The following is an 8,968-nucleotide window of genomic DNA, read 5'->3' as shown; positions in this document are numbered from 1 at the left end:
TTCCCTACAGCTTCTCTGACTGCAGGTATTTTTCCTTTTGACAGATCGTGAAAATCAGTCTATCCTTATCACGTAAGTACATCTGTCACGTTGAACTTTGTCTCCAACAAAAAGTGGGCAGATAGTTCTTTTCTTTGTGCTTTGCTTTGACAGCGGAGAATCCGGTGCCGGGAAGACTGTGAACACAAAGCGTGTCATCCAGTACTTTGCAACAATTGCAGCCAGCGGGGACTTGGCCAAAAAGAAGGAGTCCTGGACGAAGGTGTGAGGCAGAGGGGCAGCTCAGGATGTTATCAACCTGTGGCTGTGGACAGCACCGGTGACATTTACTTTGAAATATTAAATATCTTTTATTAGCTTCAGCCACTCTCTCAAAGTCAGTAAGACCAGAGGCCAATGGGCAGTTAGGGCCACGACAAGTAGAAGCCAACAGAGCTGCCACTGTCACAGCCCAGGTGTATCTTCCCCCAGACTGAAAACAGGTTTGGGGATTAGTGTCCAGGAAGAATCAGAAGCTCCAGTTTCTTCACATGGGCGAGTCTGTCCCTATAGGTGAGAGATGAGAGCTCGGACCACAGCAGAAATTCTCAATAAGAGAAAAATGAATTATTTATCATTTACACACAGTGCTGGTTCTTGGTGCTGTAGCTGACAGGAAGCTGTCGTAATGTTCTACAGCTGGAATGAAGGGCACGTGCTTGCACGTGTAGTCAGGCGAGCCACAGTACAGTCACTTTCTGCTACCATGTAGCCCGTAGCGTTTTTCAAAAATTATTCAAATATTCTTGCAGGGTACGCTTGAGGATCAAATCATCAGCGCTAACCCGCTGCTGGAGGCCTTTGGGAATGCCAAGACTGTGAGAAATGACAACTCCTCGCGCTTCGTGAGTCATTGTGTTTCCCTCTGCCCTCCTGCTTTTCTAACCCTGTTTGTCTGCTTGTTACTCACGACTGGGAGCTGCTGGGCTGGGAGAAATGTTCTTCCTGACAAATGTCACGATTGTTTGTCAGATGCTGATGTGGTTACAGCTGTTTCATGATCATAGCTGCATGGACGGCATCAAACTGGTCCCCTTTATCTGTCTTTGAATATCTAAGATAATTCAGACTGATTTGGAGATTCTGTCACTGAGATTCAGGAGAGAAAAGCACTCTGGTGCGTTACCACGGGAGTGCTGTGCTGACTGCTACCTTTTGTCTGCTTGCCAGGGTAAATTCATTCGTATTCATTTTGGTACCTCTGGAAAACTGGCCTCTGGTGACATTGAGACCTGTGAGTAAATGAGGGGGGCTGGCTGCTTTGCTGTAAAGTAAAGAAGAGGTCGAAAAATTTCTATGTGCATGCATATTACAGACTTACTGGAAAAATCAAGGGTCACTTTCCAGCTGAAAGCTGAGAGGAGCTACCACATCTTCTACCAGATTCTCTCCAATAAGAAGCCTGAACTGCTTGGTAAGGAGAGCACCACCTGGTGACGTTTTGCAGTAAAATCAGTCTGAGAAACCTTTCACTATATATGTGAGCCTCGTGGCAGAGGGTTTGATGGCAGCTGCCAGCCTAACGTGATGTGTCACCAGCACCAGCTTCCCCTTTCAGCAGGTACCTCAAGCTGAGCAGAACACTGAGGCTTTGATCATCTGTTTATTTATGTCATCCTTGTTCCGGCATCAAGGATGACTGGGTTACCAAGGCTTTACACAGAACTTTTTTCTCTGTATAGCTGTGTCACACTAGGTGTTGCTCCAGCTCCAATGTGTTTTCCCTGAGTAAGAACTAACACAAAGTGTGTGCAGGTGAGGAGGTGGCTAGTTTACTCTGCCTTACACCTTGCTATTCTTGCTGGGATCCTGTGAATAATCTTTAAGAGCAAGGTAAGAAATTTCCTGGGTACAGGATAACCAGATATCCTGATCTACAAACCATCCACCTGAACTCTTCATCATATGGGCAAAAGTTCTTCCCCATTTCCAGCAGATCCCCTCCAGTCTTTTCCCCCTTCCCACTGCCATGGCTTACCCTACCCAGGCCCCACATCTGCCCCAAACCCTTTTGTCACATGCTCAATGACTGCACTCGTCCTCACCTCACTCTGCCCATCTCTCCTAACTGTCCGTGGAACATTTCCTCCTACCCCCATCCTTCCACTGTGTGCTCTCCTGATGTCTGCCACCTCCCTCTTCCCTTCCCAGAGTGGTTGTCACATGCCCAGGGACTGCAGATCTGTACAAGGACACAGACAGATTTATCTCTGTGTGTCTAAAGAAGGGCAACGAAACTCGTGAAGGGACTAGAGCAGAAGTCTTACAAGGAACAGCTGAGGGAACTGGGGTTGTTCAGCCTGGAGAAAAGGAGGCCAAGGGGAGACCTGATTGCTTTCCACAGCTATGTGAAAGGAGGTTGTAGCGAGGTGGGAGTCAGTCTCTTCTCCCAGATAACAAGTGATAGAACAAGAGGAAATGGCCTCAAGGGGAGGTTTTGATTGAATATTAGGAAAAATTTCTTCACTGCAAGGGTTGTCAAGCCCTGGCACAGGCTGCCCAGGGCAGTGCTGAGTCCCCATCCCTGGGTGTATTTAAAAGCCGTGTAGGTGAGGTGCTCAGGGACATGGGTTAGTGGTGACCTGGCAGTGCTGGGTTAGCAGTTGGATTTGATGAAAACTTAAGGGTCTTTTCCAGCCTAGACAATTCTACGATTATATGATCTTCAATGTGTGGAGGGTTTCCTCTCCTGCATGCTGCATGACCCCACTGCACACCTTCACTTCTTCTCTTATTCTGCCAGAGGATTCAGGGCTGAAAATGAGTTGTGAATTTTGGCCTGAAGTAGATGGAGACAAATGCTCATGCTTGTATTACTTATGTGCATGAGCACCACAACCCCAGTGGGTGCAGGGAGTGTTCAGGATGGATTAGTGTATGTCATGTATGAAGATAAGCTCATGCGAGTCTCTCTCCAAAGCTGTTTGTTTGCATGGCCCTCATTCCTTGTCTGCCAGTACTGAATGTTCAGCGCCCAGTTCACAGAATATTAAACTGGTAGGACTGAGAACCTGCTGGGGGCTTTCTGCTCATCCAGTGAAAGGAAGATGAATAGCTTTAGTCTGTCTTGTATCTTAATAGAAAACCAAGAGTCTGGGGATGCGAAAGAAAAAAGAACCTGTGAAACCACGCTGAGCTGCTGTTCCATTTTCCCTGCCAGGATCTGTATCTCACTCATTTGTTTGCCTTTCAGAGATGCTCCTCATCACAAACAATCCATATGACTACCCCTTCATCAGCCAAGGGGAAGTTTCTGTGGCCAGCATTGATGACCAGGAGGAGCTTGTTGCCACAGATGTGAGTACATTTACCAAAGAGAGACAGTATCGCTTTTGCTATCGCCACAGTTATAATCAGCTGATCTATCTGGCTTGCAGGCAGCCATTGACATTTTGGGCTTCAGTCCCAGTGAGAGAATGGGGATTTACAAACTGACAGGGGCAATCCTGCACCACGGGAACATGAAGTTCAAGCAGAAACCCCGTGAGGAGCAGGCAGAGCCAGATGGCACAGAAGGTAATACCTTTGTGGCTTGGAGAGACTTATTTCCAATTGTTTTCATAGTATTTTTCACTATAAATGCAAGGAGTCTTCCAACAAAGAAGTAGTTTTTTCCTTGATGAACATAGAAAGGAGGTTCAACCTTCAGCTTACCACCTCTTGTAGAGTCACTTTCTGCATCTGCTTTACTCCTGATGGCTCTGCTGAGGGACCGTGTGCCTAGAAGATGTAACTGTAGTGTTCAGCAGTTTCTGGTAAGACATCCAGACTTGTTCTGCTTCAGTGACACTGTGGAGAAGTGGCATGAAGGGAAAAACACTCTGTTTTCCCATTGCCACCGCACTCACAGGTTTTACCGTGCCTCCTGGGACTGCTGTAGCTACTCAATCATGAGAATGAGCCCTACAAGGCTGTTTGGAAAAGTAAATGAGAATGTTGCTTGAGCTTTGTGGGTAGGGTAAAGCCAACCAGCTCACCAGGTTTTAGAGTGAGCTCTAGCTGGCTCCAAAGCGTTCCGTCTGTCCCGCCTAAGGAGAAGGCCTCTCGGTGTTTTTTTTGTTTTTTATTTGTTTTACAGAGGCTGACAAAGCAGCTTACCTGATGGGCCTGAACTCAGCAGACTTACTGAAAGCTTTTTGCTATCCCCGGGTGAAAGTGGGGAATGAATATGTCATGAAGGGTCAAACAGTGGATCAGGTGAGTGTCCTGGACCCTCCTCTCGCTGAGAGACAGGAGTGGGTGCAGGTCACAGCTGAAGGTTTTCAGGACCATAAAGGCCTATTGGTACCTTTGTGGGCTGTGCCTGGTGGAGGGGAGTTTGTTCGGGTGATCACTAGCAGAGCCCTGGCAGGGCTGAGTGAACTGTCTCCCTGCAGGTGCACCAGGCAGTGAATGCCATCTCCAAGTCAGTCTATGAAAAGCTCTTCTTGTGGATGGTGATGCGCATCAACCAACAACTGGATACAAAGCTGCCACGACAGCACTTTATTGGAGTCTTAGATATTGCTGGCTTTGAGATTTTTGAGGTTTGGTTTTATATAGCACTCTCAGACTTCTGCCATCTTTAAATGCTTTTTTCCTTTTGTTTGACTTTTCTGGCCGTTCCTCCGCCTCACACTAACGCAGCCCTCAAGAACAGGGCAAATCTCTCCAAAGCTGCTTCTGCCTTTTTAGATCCTTCACCCACTTTGTAAGAGAAAAGAAATGGCAGAAGCATAGCCATGAAGCTGCTGTCTCCCTCCCCACAGAATCTGTATTTAGTGACATTAGGATCACCCCAAAACATCACCAATGTAGATACATCAACCACGTGCTGCACAGCACAACTTTTCTGTAAGCCTGGGCCACCCATGATATATCCTTTAGATTATTATCAGAAGCCTTCAGGGTTAGTCTGGCTGTCCTTCTCTTGACATCTCTAGGAAATAAATTGATTAGAGTCAGTTTAACAATATTAACATGTTTACTCAAATATTAGTTCAACAGCTTTGAGCAGCTGTGCATCAACTTCACCAATGAGAAACTGCAACAGTTCTTCAACCATCACATGTTCGTGCTGGAGCAGGAGGAGTACAAGAAGGAAGGAATCGAATGGACATTCATTGACTTTGGGATGGACCTGGCTGCCTGCATTGAGCTCATTGAGAAGGTGAGTTTCATGTGCAGCTTCTTCAATCACACAAATCAGATCCAGAAGGAGTTCTCAACAGTGTTTACACTGAATGCCTTCAATACAATCTCTCTGTGAAGCTTCCTTACTTCTTACCTTCCTTTACGCATAGCCTTTGTGATTAATTATCCACTAACTGCAAATGTATTCTGCCTTATAAAAAGACATCACTTTTATTCCTCTGCTCTTACTTTATTCTACATCATTATAAATTGTCATTTCATTGTCATATACACCCCATATTCACCCAGTTGTATTCTGTCTTTCCATATTGGCTCCTCCTCAGGTTTTCCTCTCAGTTAAATTGAAATCTTAGAAAGCCTCATGTCTGCTTGCTTTTTGCTCCTTCTGGATAAGAAGAAGTCTCTGTATTCCAGGAAGTTACTGCACAGTTTTTGCTTGGTTTTCTTTTCTTTCCAGCCAATGTTCCAGGTAGTTCAAAACCCCGCTTTAGGAAAATCTGGTGCTTTTGAATGTCTTGCTCGCTGCTCACAAAAAATGTTTTTGACCTGCTCCTCCTATGCTGATTCTCTATAAAATACCTCCAGTACTTTTATTTCAGCATTTCTGCCACTCAATATTACTATAATTTGAATTTATCTTTCTTGAAAACACCTTTTTTCTGTTCAGCCCATGGGCATCTTCTCCATCCTGGAAGAGGAGTGCATGTTCCCCAAGGCAACTGACACCTCTTTCAAGAACAAGCTCTATGACCAGCACCTGGGCAAGTCCAGCAACTTCCAGAAGCCCAAACCTGCCAAAGGCAAGGCTGAGGCTCACTTCTCCCTGGTGCACTACGCTGGCACGGTGGACTACAACATCTCTGGCTGGCTGGAGAAGAACAAGGACCCTTTGAATGAATCTGTTGTGGGGCTGTACCAGAAATCATCTATGAAAATTTTATGCAATCTTTATGCCAACTTTACTTCCATAGATGAAGGTAAGATCAGAGGATTATGACTCCTGTCTGGTGTTTCCGACTCTATTTATCACCTGACTTCAATCCGTGTTGAGTCATCGTTCGTGCTCTCTGCATTAGATGCATGATTATAATACTGTGAAAGGGAACTACAGCAGTACCTCAGTTGGACTGTCATCTCATTTTCCAGCTGAAGGCAGTGGTATTATGAAGAAAGGATCCAAGAGAAAGGGCTCTTCCTTCCAAACTGTCTCTGTACTCTTTCGGGTAGGTGCGTTCCCTGGCAGTGCACGGCCGAGAAGGCTGTTCTGTCAGACCTGTCTGCACTAGTTCACCATTCCCACGCTCTCTCTTGCCATGCCATACTGTGGCAAGTTTTCTTTGGGATCTGATAAAGGTATGTTTGAATTCTGCTTTCCTGATGAGGTCCAGTGGGGTGGTGGTGGAGGTGGGAAGTCGTATGCTTTGATCAGGTTGCCCAGTTTTAAGACAGCCTTTGGGCTGTCTTGGCTTTCACTTTTGGTGCTAACAGCATCCTTCCTTCATTTGGCTCTAAGTGGCTTCCTCCAGGATGTGTCTCTCGGAGTAGAGTTGTTGTGTGCCCCTTTTAAATATATGTAACTAATAAGTCTAAGTAGTAAAAGCATCAAATCAACACGTTCATTCATTTAATCAGAAGTCCATTTGATCAAGGAAGATTGCTATGGGTATTCCAGAATATTGTTAATTTCTTTCCATCCTCATCCTGTTTAATGGCTCTTTTGATTAGCATCTAACCCCTAAAGACACATTTTCATTTTAAGTCAAGAGGAAAGTTTATCAGTTGTACCCACTGTTAGTAGCTATTTAATTTGCTGATGACTATACAGGACTATAGAATATTCGCTTCTGAATTTTTATTTTTCTTCAGAGTCAAACCATATTGAGAATATTTTCATTACGTCATGAAGTAATATAGACATTGCAGATGGTCTTTTTTTTTTTTTCAGGAAAATCTAAATAAGCTGATGTCCAACTTGCGAACAACTCATCCGCATTTTGTGCGTTGTATCATTCCCAATGAAACAAAGACCCCAGGTAGTTCATAAAACATGGATTAGAAGTTGGCATAAAGGCCAACTGAGAAAAGCTAGAAAAATCAGTGTGTCCTCATGTTTCACTGTCACAGGCCTGATGGATCACAAGCTTGTTCTTCACCAGCTGAGGTGCAATGGTGTGCTGGAAGGCATTCGAATCTGCAGGAAAGGATTTCCTAACAAGATATTATATGGTGATTTTAAACAAAGGTCTGTAATAACACCCTTGTGTTTGAATTGAGCCCAGTTCATTTGAGAGAAGAGTCTTGCTAAACAAGTCAGTGAAAAAGTTCTCAGGAAAAGACTATTTTAATATTTAACAACTATGAAGTGTATGAAGACATATCCATTAGCAGGGACTGTGTGGGCAGTGCCCACCAAAATGCCTTCCTGCATACAGTGTGCCAAAACCTATTTTCACTTTGGTCACGTTCATACGCATGTCTGGATATTCTTTGCTCAGATTCTCAAATTTGACACAAGCATGTTTCAGCAAAAATATGGAGGGTGGTCTCTACCACATCCTATATTTAACCACTATCTAGTAGCAGTTTGAAGAATGTTGTTTGAGTAATTCTAACTGGAATGGTTTCACTGAAAGGAAATGGTGTTAAAGCTGATCTCACTTTTTTTTTTGGATGAAATTACAAGCTTGACTGGCAAATGTAGCTACATTAACAAAACAGATTTCAGCAGAACATCTAAATTAGTTCTACGTTAGTTCCGCTCTCATTTTGTATAGGGCTAACATTTCTACATTAATTTATAAATAATAAAATACTCCCATGACCAAAGAATTTTAACGCAGGAACTGCCGTACAAATAAGACTTTTATAAAGTTGATGTCGTCTGTTGTTGTGTTTGAGCAAAGGGAAGTAAGTGTAGGGTCAGATTTCTAAGACCAAGGAAAGCACACACTGTGCTGACGGCACCAAGCAGGGTGTCTTGGGGAGCAGGGACCTTGAACAGGACCGAAGTGGTGTTTTGGGCACTAACAGAAAAGAAGACTTTCCAAGGAAGCAATGTGAGTGGGCACATTTGTGTGTGGGTAAACAGAGGCCTGCTGAAAAAAGAGTAGGAGGTGGAATAGTCTCTCAGCACAGGATTAGGAATTCCGTTGCTAGATACTAGGTCTAAATCCATTTTACATACTTCAGGAGGAATGTGAGAAGCTGGATGAGGTTCAGAAAAGAGCTTCAGGATAAACGTGACCTCAAGTATAGTGAGAGATTTAAATCTAATTATTTGACTCATGAAACTAGATACTAAGAGATTGTTTGTGGTGTAGGGAGCCTACAGGTGTAAATACTTCTGAACGCGCAGGAACCTGTCATCTAAAAGGCAGGGTTAGGCTTAGGTTAAAAGGTTAGGGTTAAGTTAACAGACAGGCTTAGTGCAAGAGTCCAAGGGTGGGACCTAAAAAGGATGTTGTCCAGGTAGAAGTGAAGCATACCTTTCCTACAGTGAATAACTTACCTGGGACACTCTCAAGTTTTGAAGGCTTCAAATAAGATTGAAATCTATTAAAAAGAAAAGAAATACTAGGTTAATCGCAAAGTGGGATTACTGTGTGCCTGTGTTGCACAGAAGTTCAGATTAGATAATTGCAGCAGTCCTCCTATTCTTAAAATCCATTAATTTTTTGAATTTGCAGCTAACCCAGTGATCTGCCCCCCAAGATTAGTGTAATTAACAGGTGAGCAGAGTCTCTCAGGGCCAGAGAACAGACCATCCACAGCCCCTCAGGCTGTAACACACGCTGGG

At 44.2% G+C, this 8,968-nt stretch overlaps 1 pseudogene; it reads left to right on the top strand.

Annotated features, from left to right (window-relative positions):
- LOC104271472 overlaps window positions 1–8,968 on the top strand; it is a 16,643-nt pseudogene that overhangs the window by 3,563 nt on the left and 4,112 nt on the right.

The sequence above is a fragment of the Apaloderma vittatum genome, unplaced genomic scaffold, assembly GCF_000703405.1.
Source record: "Apaloderma vittatum isolate BGI_N311 unplaced genomic scaffold, ASM70340v1 scaffold12340, whole genome shotgun sequence".
NCBI lineage: Eukaryota > Metazoa > Chordata > Aves > Trogoniformes > Trogonidae > Apaloderma > Apaloderma vittatum.
This window is presented reverse-complemented; position numbering and strand designations above follow the sequence as displayed.